The following is a 13,251-nucleotide window of genomic DNA, read 5'->3' on the forward strand; positions in this document are numbered from 1 at the left end:
TCGGTGCCTATTCAAGGAGCTGCATATTAACTTCTGAAGAGCCTCATGCAGCTCCAGAGCCACAGGCTGGCCACCCCTGGCTTATGATAATGACAGCACTGTTCATTTTAAATCCCCATATTCCTGCAGAGCTAAAGTATAATGAGGCTCATAACAGTATAAGTGATAGTATAGAACAGTGGTTCTCAAACTTCGTTGCACTGTGACCCCTCTTCTGACAACAAAAATTACTACGTGACCCCAGGAGGGGGGACTGAAGCCCGAGCCCATCCCAGCCCCACTGCCCCAGGCTGGGGGTGGAGGGCAAAGCTGAAGCCTAAGGGCTTCTGCCATGGGCAGAAAGCATGTAACCCTAGCCCCCTTTCCAGGGCTGAAGTCCTGGGGTTTCAGCCCCGGGTAGTGGGGCTCGGGCTTCAGCCTCAGCCCTAGGCCCCAGCAAGTCTAACACCAGCTTTGGTGGCCCCATTAAAATGGGGTTGCGACCCACTTTGGGGTCCCAACCCACAGTTTGAGAACCCCGGTATAGAAAAGTGGAAAGTTAGCTTTCTGGATCATTAATATGACACCCTCAAAGGCTAGGATACTTCTTGCATGGACTAGAAACTAGCCGTAGCTGTCATCTGTAGAATACCCCTATACGGAGAGGGAGAGAAAGCATGTTTGGGGACCACTGCCCTAAAACTTTTCACACTCATGGTCCCCCTTATCCCTGTCTGTGCACCACCCCCTCCCCGGAGCTGGGGCTGGGAGTGGGGCTGCGGCTCCGTGGGTCGGGGGGGGAAGCAGGCAGGGGTGAGGGGGCTGCAGCTGGGGACCAGTCTGGGGCTGGGAATGGGAATGAAGCTGGAGCCAGGGCTGGGAGCAGAGCTGGAGCCAAGGTTGGGGGTGGGGCTGGAGCTGGTAGTGGAGCCAGGGCCGGGCCGAGGTAGGGACCAGCATCCAGGACCACAGTCAGGTGCAGAGCTGCAGCTGAGGCTGGGGGCGGGGCCAGGCATAGGGCCGTGGCTGGGGATGGGTCCAGAGCAGAGCTGTGGGTGGACCGAGGGGTGGAAGTAACATGAAAGGGGCTGTGAGGGAGCATAGGAGCTCCTTGCCAGGAAGAGGGTCAGAAGAAACTAATACCCCCCGAGGCAAGTCTCACACTCTCTCTGAACGACTGGCATTGGGGGAGATGTAGGTGAGGCCCAGATAGAGACCCAGCAACTTCACGTTGAGAAGTAACCAGCTGAGGTAGCAATCAGATGCTGCAGCTGCATAGGTAACTTCTCAGTACCACCGTGCAAGGTGCTATCTATGCACATGTGTGTGCTCAGATGCCCCAGTGATGGGCACAGTATAAGAACATGGGAATGTAGGAGTCACTGGGTGAAAATGGCTGGTGTGTGTTAGTGCAGGAGATTGGGCTTGATAAGCATAATGGTCCCTTCTGGCTTTAAAATCTATGAATTTGTGAACCCAAATAGATACATAGAAATATGTATTCAGTACATATTTACTTCTCTCTGTTGGGCATGCATACTAGTGACAGAGAGCAAAGGCATGCCCTCCTCCTTCCACAAGCAGCAGGGCAGAACCTCTACTTAGTGGTCAACACAGCATTAGGAAAGGGCACTAGGTATCACTGTGGCCCTCACATTACAGCCCACAAGGGCATCACCTAGTGTCTGAGGCATTTCCATCCCCATATTCACTAATACATGTACTGCAGTCCATGCGTTCCATGGGGGTGCCTTCTGCAGTTATGAAGTGTGGCCCTGCACGCAGAGCCCTAGGCCCTCCTGGCCTGTAGGATTCTAGCAGCAGAAGATGCCCTGGGAATCCTCTCTTTTCCTCTTCCCCCACCACCCTGAGCTCTAGCAGGTGCACCCCATGAGGCTGGAGCCTCGAGACCCTCATCCCCGCTGGGCAGAAGCCAGAGGCAACATATGGGGGGGCATGTAGAGTCACGGGCCCCACACCTCCTGGATTTTGGCCAGGGTTTGCAGGCCTTGCTCGGTTACATGGTGCTGCAAGATCCCCTCCCCGCACGGCAGCTGCTGGAGCTGGAAAGCTGGGAGCTACATCCAGCCGTGGGGAGAGGCAGCAGCAAACAGTTGGGAGGTGCAGGGAGAGCTGCACCCCTGGGCTATAGGGTCAGGCAATTAAGTATCCCACAAAATACAAGCCACGCACCCTATGTCAGAGCATTATTATTCAACACTCAAGACAGACATATACATGTAGGCCAAAAATAACAGCATCTCCAGTATTCCTTGCAATGTTCCCCTGCAGCTTATCTTTTAGGAAAGTGTGTCTGCTTCTAATCTTGAGATTATGACAATGAACAGGCTGGTCTTTAGCAGGGGGTGATTCAGGACAAGCATATGCACAGACATAGACACAAGGTCACAGCACTCATCATCTCCTCATTACTCACGTTCTTTCCCTATCTCTGTCTCAGGTCACATGGGCATTTTGTCTGGAAATCCAACTGTGGAGCAATTTATTGATCAGAAAAAGTTAGTTGACAAAGTAGGGAAGTTGTACTTGAAGACACTCAGATCACTCATTTCAGCAAGTAAGTCATCTTGAACAAGTTTTTCCTTCTCTACACACATCTCCTCATCTGACTTTCCATAAATCTATAATCCCCCTGGTTCAATCATTCATCAGGTCTGATCCTCCTTTCCTCTATTTGGAGCTCCTAGAGGTGTTACTACCCACCCCCCATCTCGTAACATGAGGTGACTGTGACTTCCTTTTCCCCATCCTATAGGGCCTGGTCTAGGAAATGGAGCCATGTTTGACATCAAGTGTCGACACAGTTTTCTTCGGCACTACCCAAATGGTGTTGGAAAAAGTCATCCAGCTGAAGACAGAGCCAACTGAGTTCAAACCTGTTGCAGCCAAGCATGGGCAAATTCTATGGGCCTTCTCTATGCTAGGAAAATCAGGACCCATAATTCACTAAGAGTAGTAGAGATGATGGACGCTGTAGTGTAAAAAGTGCAGGTGTTATTACAATTGTGTCACCTAACTTTGCTCCAAGCAGGACTAGACGACACAATGACAAGTTACCTGAGCTCCGTGTATAATACAGCTCAGCTGCCACCATTGCTACTATTTTTGAGCTGTACTGGTGGTGAATTACAGCTTGCTGGATCAGGGGTTGACCATGATTCTTACAATAGGTATTGAACTTGGTTTTGCCCTTTCTTCACTAGTGTGAAGAATGAGATTTTTAAAAAAAATATGTTTTCCTGTTTTTAATCTATGTAAAGTGAAATGCAAAATTGTCTTGTGTGAGAAGAATAAAAATTACTCAGTAAGGTAAAACACAAACTTTTAAAAGCTAAAGAGAGAGGCAAAGAATTCTAAAGTTAGCAAAGAAACAGGAACACGTTGTCGCCTTCCCTGAGCCACAAAACAATTTTAATTTGTTCCAGGAGCAGCTCCACCTCCCGGAGAGTGGACAAAAACCTCATGCTAAACAGGCTTCTTACATTCTCGCCCTCCCACCTTTCTGCCTGAGGAAGAAGCACCTAAATTGGCCATCATCGCCTCAACATGACTTACTAGAAGCTAACAGCTAAATGTTCCTTTTCTGCTGTTTGTCCGTTCAAACTGGTTTTTGCGTTTCATTCTGCAATTCCCAGCCCAGCTGGATTCTCCTTTCTTTCAGTGAACATATCGGCACTCCACTCCTTATCATTTTAAAAATGTTTGCAAGAGTCATTGCAACTTCTGCACTCAGTTATATCAGTGAGACTCCACCAAAGCCCTGAATGTAGCACCAATGCAGCCAGGACCAGAATTTGTCTTATTGTCTTTTAATACATTTTCTGCAGATTATCAGATGGCTTGGTACCAGTCAGCCTTCAGGGACTTCCCCACTCCCCTCCTCATCATTTACTTTTGAAATCTTTTAGTTTACTTTTTAGGCATGCTCAGTGGAGTCCTCATTGACATCCTAATTTAACCATCTTACTAGAGGGTGGGTCCACACCCTGCATTTTAAAGAGGAAGGAGTAGAGTGGAAGCACAGGTAATCAGCATCTAGAAAGAGGATATATTTTCTCTTCTGAATGAAGGTCAGGATCACAGGTGCAGAGTTCTGGGAGCTCATGGAACCTACCAGAGGAAGCACCTATGTAATTGTACCTTCCATAGCCAGGTCCTGCAGAGCTAGGACTCCTAACCCACATTTTGTCAGGGCTTAAATGACCTGTGAGTCATTTTGCAGATCATTAAGAAAATAACAGAAATCAATACAACTTTAGCCCAGTTTATCAAAAGTGGTTTAGATATTTCAGTCATTAAGCAGCAATAGGTACAATTAAAATAGCAAAGTCTGATGCCATTAGTCCTAAAAATGTCATTTACCTTTATTTTCCAAGAACAATGATAAGAAAAGTGCTTAGAGAGAGATAAACTACTAAGTGTCGTAACAAGTACAAGGTGGATATAACCAGCAGGGAGGAACCAGCTCCTGTTTGGTGTGTCTGGTCAAGTTTTCGAGATAAATCTGGGGAGTGGCCAAACCAGTTTCTCAGAGACAAAGGGCAAGCTGATGCCTCAGCCAGGTGTAAACAAGGCTAATGGACCATTACCTGCTAAGTGGCCATTCTTTGGCAGGAAAGGGGGTTGGGGCAAAATCCTACATCTTGGCAAAGAAACAGGATGAAGTTCCTTCCACACAGACTGGCTGTTGCCTTGCTCCCAGCTGGAAATACTTTTCAAAGGGGGCGGGGCAGGACTATAAAAAGAAAGGGCAGACAGCCCAAGCCACCCTTCCTCCCCATTGCATTCTCTGCACTCAAAAAGACAAAGGAAGTAGCTGTTGGACTCTGGAGGAAAGGTCCTGATCTTAGAGTTTGGCCAGTAATCTGCTAGAGCATGTGGTGAAAAACTTTGCTTGAATCTAATAAAGTTTGTTACATTAGTAAGCATTTTATCTTTATTTTTCTTTTAACCACTTCTGATCCTTATGTCTCCTTACTTATACTCACTTAAAATCTATTTGTAGTTAATAAACTTGTTTTATCTAATCCACTGTGTTTAAGTTGAAGTTTCTGGATAACAATTTAAAATAATAAAATGGCATATTATTCCCTGAAAGGAATAATGGACTTAATATATTTGGACTGGCCAGGAAAGACTGGGCAGTACAGGACATTTCTGGGGGAAGATCCAGGATGGGGGATGTGTTGGGGTTCACCCTGCACTATAACTGAGGCTGGTGAGAACCAAGGTGTGGCTTACTAGCTACAGCTCACATACAGACATAGCTGGGAGTGACTTACATGCTGGAAGCTTTGTGAGCAGTCCAGGTTGGTGGCTACAGCAACAAGGCATTGTAAAGGGCACCCTGGGTTACAGGACATTGGTGACAGTCTTCCATTAGTCTGGATTGTACCCTGGTATGTCACAGTGGAACTTAAGGGAAGACCTATTCTGCTCTAGTTATAGCAGTACAGCTTTCATAGTGTGAGTGCAGTTATATCAGTTTAAAGGTGCTTTATTTGGTATAGCTGTTCCAGTATGAGAAGGGGAATAAATTAACCTGGTATACTGGCATAAAGATGCTTCATAACTGCATCCACACTATGGGTTGTGCTGTTATAATTATTTTGGTAAAATATCACACTCCTAAATGACATCAATATAGTGGTAAAAAATTTAAATGTAGACTAGGCCTAAAACCTGGTATACACTAGAAAATTAGGTTGGTTTAACTATGTCAGTCAGCAGTATGAAAAATCTACCCTCCGCGTGGCATACTTAAGCCAACCTAAGTCCCTGTGTAGATGGTGCTAGGTCATCAGAAGAATTCTTCCATTGGCCTTGTTACTGCCTCTTGGGGAGGTGGATTACCTATGCCAACAGGAGAACTCCTCCTGTTGGCATAGGTAGTGTCTACACTGAAGTGTTACACTGGCACAGCTGTGCTGCTATAGAGTTTTAAGTATACACAAGCCCTAAGTGTTCAGTAATTATCACTGAAATCTCCAAAGCTGCCTAAATCACCCTATATCTTTGACAAGGCAGTAGAGATCTCAGTTTGGATGTTCTGTATTTTTAATGTATTCCAATCAATAAAGATATTCACATCACAAATGATGGCATAAAAGCCATTTATAGTCTTATGTTCTGAGGTTTGTGTTAGGAACTCCAAAACAATAAAAAAGTACTGCAAGAATTCACTCTGGCCTTGTCACTTGAGCTCCAGACACTGATGGATGTGTTTATAACTTTATGTAGTTCCATTCAAGCCAACCATCTGCTCCCTGATGCTTCAAATCAATGCAACTACTTGTGTATAAAGTTAAGCATGTGCTTAAGTGTTTTCAGGAGTGGGGCCTTTGATCCATTTCAAGTTCATTTGAAGATTTCTGCTGGATTGCACTGTTTGAAAAATGTCAGCCCAACTTCTGCTCCCAGACTGCTATTCCCATATGGATTCTTATTGACTTTAGTGGCACTATGTGTGGGCTCCATTATCTGACCACATGCAACAGGATTGAGTGTTATTTAGGTGCCTAAATACGGATTTATGAGCCTGTCAGTCTTCTATTTTTGAAAATCTTGGTGGGAGTGGACTAGGTACAGCAGATTTAAGCTAATCATTTAAAGAAAGATGCACGGCAAATTAAGAGTCCTACAGGTGTTCTTGGTGAGATCCTCTTAGGCCCAGGGATATCAGTAGACTGCTTCCCAGCTGGATTTCCTAGAGCTGTTGTAGACCCACCCTAATAGGAAGTGACAGTCATAATATATCTGTGTAGCCACGTTTACATTTACTTTGATCCAATTATATAGAAAACCGTGTAAGATTCTTAGCTTGCCCATGACAAAATGAAATTCCCACTCTATAAAAACTGCTTTCCACACTGAAAATCACATGCATGAGGAAAGACTATTGATTGAAAATGGCTTGATTATAGCAGGTTCTGGAGGGAAAACCACTAGCAGTCAGATGCCACGGCCTCTTTGCTGAGTGTTGCATCAAGGGTGCCAGTTGTCATGGTGATTTATATGATCTGGATCCATGTCCACTCAGAATTAGACTCAGACCAGATGCTCGTTTCACATAGGTCACTGAACAGTCATCAGATGGTAATGACGCTCATTCATTACTTGTTCCAATCCATTCCTGCTTGGTAATGTGGAGATGAAAGGCTCAGGCCTGGTCTACACTAGGACTTTAAATCGAATTTAGCAGCATTAATTCGAACTAACCGCTCAACTGTCCACACCAGGAAGCCATTTAATTCGAACTAGAGGGCTCTTTAGTTCGAATTTGGTACTCCACTCCGACAGGTGGAGTAACGCTAAATTCGACATGGCTAGCTCGAATTAGGCTAGGTGTGGATGCAAATCGAACTTAGTAGCTCCGGGAGCTATCCCACACTGCACCACTCTGTTGACGCTCTGGACAGCAGTCGGAGCTTGGATTCTCTGACCAGCCACACAGAAAATGCCCTGGGAAAATTTGAATTCCTTTTCCTGTCTGGGCACTTTGAATCTGACGTCCTGGCTGGACATCGGAGCGAGCTCCGCAGCACCTGCAACGATGCAGAGCTCTCCAGCAGAGGAGTCCGGCCAATCCAAGAATAGAAAGAGGTCCCCAGCATGGACAGACCGGGAAGTCCTGGATCTGATCGGTGTGTGGGGCGAGGAGTCTGTGCTGTCGGAGCTGCGCTCCAACAAGCGGAATGCAAAGACCTTCGAGAAGGTCTCCAAAGCAATGATAGAGAAAGGATACAGCCGGGATGCAATGCAGTGCCGCGTGAAAATCAAGGACCTGAGACAAGGCTACCAAAAAGTCAGAGCGGCAAACGGACGCTCCAGAGCCCAGCCCCAGACATGCCGCTTCTACGAGGCACTGCATGCCATTCTAGGTGGGTCTGCCACCACTGCCCCACCAGTGACCGTGGACTCAGTGGATGGCATAGTGAACCTGGACAGTTCCTCCTCGATGTTCGCCGATGTGGAAGATGAGGAAGGGTCTGTGGAGGACGGCGCAGGCGACAGCGAACACAATACCGCTTTCCCTGACAGCCAGGATCTCTTCATCACCCTCACAGAGATCCCCTACCAACCCTCCCCGGCCGTTAACCCGGACTCTGAATCAGGGGAAGGATCAGGCGGTAAGTGCTATAAACATGTAAACATTTATTTTTTATAAAACAGGTATAAAAAAATAGAAATACTATATATAAAATTTTCAATGAAAAACTATATGAAAAGTAGGTCCACACATATAGGGATTGAACAATAATCCTCCAGGGACAATTCAAGAAAGGTCTCATTTAGGTCATCGAAAAGCCTCCGCAGGAGGTTCCTGGGGAGAGGTGCCTTGTTGGGTGCTCCATGGAAGCACACTCTTCCACGCCAGGACATCCTTATGTAGATGGGAATCATCGCCTCCACAAGCATGGCCGCATATGGTCCTGGTCTCTGCAGGGCTTCCCTTAGCATCCGCTCTTTGTGACTCTGAGGGACCTGCATCAGGGTGATCTCGTTCATGAAATGCTGCATCTAATTAGGGCAATTAGTGTATTGTTACTGTTGTGAATGGTTGACTTTTACTTTGCATAACAATGACCCTCGCTTAACAGCCACGTGTTGTAGGCCACATAGGAAAAGCATACATTGATCTTTCCCGTGCACTGGCGGGAGTGGCTGGAAAAGGGTCAGAGTATATGATTTCCAGATTGCCTTTACCGGGAGGGCACAGCTATCCATTAACTGATAAGCAGAATGTACTGTAAGGCTTACCAGGACTGTCTGCTAGACGGATTCAGCTGTCTCTCCCCACTTGTCCGCTCTCCTGTGCAATGCCGCAGCGAATGAGAGCATATTCCGAAATCTCGAACTTGTCCTGAGATCTCGTGAGACTTGTTGCCCTGTATGGTCTTTGTTCAGAGAAACTGACTAGACTGTGTTCACTGTTCGCAAACATGTATCTGTCCAAGGAAATCAGTTACTTTTCCCATCACACAGCTTCGGGTCTTTCCCGGACTGCCCCGGCATCCCCCTCGCAGAGGCTGGCGCAGATTAGGCGGCGAAAGAAAAAGACTAGGGACGAGATGTTCGCGGAACTGATGGCCTGCTCCAGAGCCGAGGCGGCAGAGCAGAGACAGTGGAGGGAGACCCTATGTCAACAGCATCGCACACACATCGAACGGGAGGATAGGTGGCGGCAGGAAGACCAGCAGGCGACTCAAACGCTGCTTGGGCTAATGAGGGAGCAAACGGACACGCTCCGGCGCCTTGTTGATGTTCTGCAGGACCGCAGGCAGGAGGACAGAGCCCCCCTGCAGTGTATCTGCAACCGCCCTCCCCCGCCAAGAAGTCCTGCCCCCCCCCACCCAAAAGTACAAGACGGAGGGGCGGTAGGGGCCGTGAGAACTGTCACTGCACCACTGCATAGCGCTAATGTACCACACACCTCTCACGCTATAAATTTGTAGAAGTGCTTCCCTTACAGGCTCACCCAGTCCCAAATCCAAGTTTCATCCCCCCACTGTGTATTAGATTATTAAAAGCTGTTTGCTGTTATTCACTGTTTCGGTCACGTCTTTTGTGTCAGAGGATTTTTTTGTGTATGGGGGGGGGAGGGGATTTATAATTGCACGGTATAGCCTACATTACCAGGGTACAGACTTGGGGCCATGATCAACTGCAGGGCACACACACACTGCAGTCAGTAGGCACCAGGGTCACTCTGTGTGGTGTATGCTGCCCCGGGTCATTCTGTGATGTGTATGCTTGTCCAGGGTCCTAGCGCCTGCCACCCCCTTAATGTTAAGGCACGCTGCCCTTACCATGCACTTCCACCGTAGCAACGAGCCTCTCCGCTGCCCTGAGCCCCAACAAGAGCCCTCATCCACGGACAGATACTCACCCTTCCCCCACACCCCTCACCCCTTCCTACGCCCAAACCAGCAGCCCACTGCCGTCATCCAAACCCCTATCCAAAGAAGGCACCACTCGCCCGTTCCTGCAAACCCACCCCTTCCTGCAATTCCTCCCCTTCATGCACAACCACTTGCAACCGTCCCCCACCCCAGAGACCTATGTAGGAGCAGGAGGATGTCATTCCTCTATGGAACAAGCGGTCTGTACATCAGTGCACACCGTGCCCAGCACAGTATGCGTCCATGTTTCAACACCTGAACAGAAATGCAAAGTAAAACAAAGATTTATTAATAATGAGCGTTACAATTAATTTGCTTTAAAACGTGCTTTGGAAGTGGGGGAAACTTGGAGAACGGGGTATGTAACCGCAGATCGAAATCGACACATACAGACACAGGCCCAGGGTCAGTTTCTCTTGAAAGCAAGTGGAGAGTCATAGGTTACCCTGCTCTCCGAGGAAACTTGCTTTCAAAGCCTCCCGGATACACAGCGCTTCCCGCTGGGATATTCTCTCGGCACGGGTGTCTGGCTGAGCGTAAACTGCAGCCAGGCGATTTGCCTCAACCTCCCATCCGGACAAAAAGGTCTCGCCCTTGCTCTCACAGAGATTGTGTAGCACACAGCAAGCAGCAATAACTACGGGGATATTCTTTTCGCTGATGTCCGAGCGAGTCAGTAAGCTCCGCCATCTCCCCTTGAGACGTCCGAAAGCACACTCCACCACCATTCTGCACTTGCTCAGCCGGTAGTTGAAGAGTTCCTTCTCTCTGTCCAAGGCGCCTGTATAGGGCTTCATGAGCCAGGGCATTAGCGGGTAGGCTGGGTCCCCGAGGATCACTGTAGGCATCTGCACATCCCCAACCGTTATTTTGTGGTCCGGGAAGAAAGTACCTGCCTGGAGGCGTTTAAACAGACCAGAGTTCCTGAACACACGCGCGTCATGAACCTTGCCCGCCCACCCAACGAAGATGTTGGTAAAACGTCCCCTATGGTCTACCAGTGCTTGCAGCACCATTGAAAAGTAGCCCTTTCGGTTAATGTACTCGCTGGCCTGGTGGGCTGGTGCCAGGATAGGGATGTGAGTCCCATCTATAGCCCCACCGCAGTTTGGGAATCCCATTGCGTCGAAGCCATCTACGATGTCCTGGACGTTTCCGAGAGTCACTACCTTTGAGAGAAGTTGCTCAACGATTGCGTGGGCTACTTCAATCACAGCAACCCCAACGGTAGATTTGCCCACGCCAAAGTGGTTCGCTACTGACCGGTAGCTGTCTGGCGTTGCAAGTTTCCAGAGGGCTATGGCCACTCGCTTCTGCACACTCAGGGCTGCTCGCATCCGGGTGTCCTGGCGCTTCAGGGCAGGGGACAGCAAGTCACAGAGTTCAAGGAAAGTGCCCTTACGCATCCTGAAGTTTCGCAGCCACTGTGATTCATCCCAGACCTGCAGCACTATGCGGTCCCACCAGTCCGTGCTTGTTTCCCGGGCCCAGAATCGCCGTTCCACACCATGAACTTGACCCATTGCCACCATGATCTCCACGGCGCGGCGTACCCTGCTTTGTGAGAGGTCTGCGCCACTCTGTGAATTCCTGTCCTCACCGCGCTGCCGGAGCCTCCTCGCCCGATTTCTCAGCAGCTGACTGTGGAAGAGGTGGACGATAAGGTGCGAGGAGTTGACAACGGCCATAAGTGCAGCGATGATCGCAGCGGGCTCCATGCTCGCAGTGCTGTGGCGTATGCGCTGTAACCGACAAGAGAAGGGCGCGAACAGATTTCCCGCCGGAGCTTTCAGGGAGGGAGGGCGTGATTGACGGTTCAATGACAACAGTTACCCAAAAGCACCCTCGACACATTTTTCCCCCAGGAGGCATTGGGGGCTCTACCCAGCATTCCAATGGGCAGCGGGGACTGCGGGAACTGTGGGATAGCTTCCCACAGTGCACGGCTTCCAAAGTCGACGCCAGCCCCGTTACAGTGGACTCAGAAATTCGAATTAGTGTATTTACTGTGGATACACAAATTCGACTTCATAAGGTCGAATCCACAAATTCGACTTAAGTAGATTCGAAATAGTCTTGTAGTGTAGACAAGGCCTCAGTATCCCATTACCAATTTCCTGAGCCATCCTGCCCCAACAGTACCTAGATGTTCCAGGAAATACAGAAGTGTGAATAGTTCACTATAATGTCCCTGCATATAGCATAACATGGGTTATGCTGACACATACTCTACTAATCTTCTTCCATGGAGTTGAAAGGTGAATGCTTCTTTTTAGACTTGCAGTATTTTGACAGTTGAACTTGTTCTGCCTTTGTAAGTAAATCTCAGGAGAGAGCAATTTATATCAGCAACTATGTAATTGTTACTACAGACAGTTGCAATTATAATCACTAGTTTTCTTTTTCTCCTGTTAGGGGGAAGGCAAAGTCAGGCTCAGTTGCTCTAGTCACGTTTGAGAGAAGAAGAAACCAGGAATGGTTGGTTGTGAACCTGCACACCTGAAGTAGCCGGCTACATGCGGTACTTGAGGAGGATGTTTATTCATTGGACTGATTTTTTCTTGAGACATGGGATGAACAGCTGTTCTTGTAAAACTTCAGAATAAGAGAGGGAGACTGACTATCCTGTACTCTGGTGGGGAGCTGGCCCAAGCATTGCAGTAGCAGACCATCAGGATGAGATGCTCTTCATGGAAATGACCGGTGATTGTCCTGTGAAAGATGGCTACTCCAGATGATTATCAGTGAGGCACTAATTTGGGGCTGTGAGGTCCCTAGTGTGCTATTGTGGAGGCGTGTTCGGCCATCCACAGTGTGTTGCAGAAACGTGTGGTCAAGGCGGTCAATGTGTCAGAGGTCATTGCGGGATTCAGGAGCTATTGATGGAAATCATGTGTCTGTGTGGCTTTTGCCAGGGCTCCTAAAACCATTCCCGGCTAACACAAATTCAGAGCGACACCGATTTGGGTGCACCTCAGCAGGTGCAGGGAGGTGTTGGAATGTGCTTTGGGGAGACTGAAAGCAAGAGGAGGCATGCCTGTTGACCTGCAATGACAATGCAGTGACTAGCATAGTCATTATTAGTATCTGTCTGCTGCAAACATATGTGAAAGCAAGGGGGAGGCTCTTCCTACCTAGAGGAGCGTGGAGGCAGCAGGATGTGTGGCAACCTTTGCCCAGGTGGGCAGACAGGATGTTGCAACTGAGGTTATTACTTACATTAGCCCCGCCTGCAGTTGGCTTACTGACCAAGTCAGACATGTTGTGTGCACACACGTTCAGGGTGGTGCTTGGCAACTGGGAGATGAGTTTTACCGTTATTTCAGGAGAGATTTAATGATATTGGATT

At 48.3% G+C, this 13,251-nt stretch overlaps 1 protein-coding gene across 1 annotated transcript in view; it reads right to left on the minus strand.

Moving 5' to 3' along the window:
- XPR1 (xenotropic and polytropic retrovirus receptor 1) overlaps positions 1-13,251 on the minus strand; it is a 306,687-nt gene that overhangs the window by 259,015 nt on the left and 34,421 nt on the right. Inside the window, exon 3 of the mRNA XM_045026958.1 lies at positions 2,417-2,470. The gene's annotated coding sequence lies outside the window, so the exon portion shown is untranslated. The remainder of the gene's footprint in view (positions 1-2,416; positions 2,471-13,251) is intronic.

The sequence above is a fragment of the Mauremys mutica genome, chromosome 8, assembly GCF_020497125.1.
Source record: "Mauremys mutica isolate MM-2020 ecotype Southern chromosome 8, ASM2049712v1, whole genome shotgun sequence".
NCBI classification, from domain to species: domain Eukaryota; kingdom Metazoa; phylum Chordata; order Testudines; family Geoemydidae; genus Mauremys; species Mauremys mutica.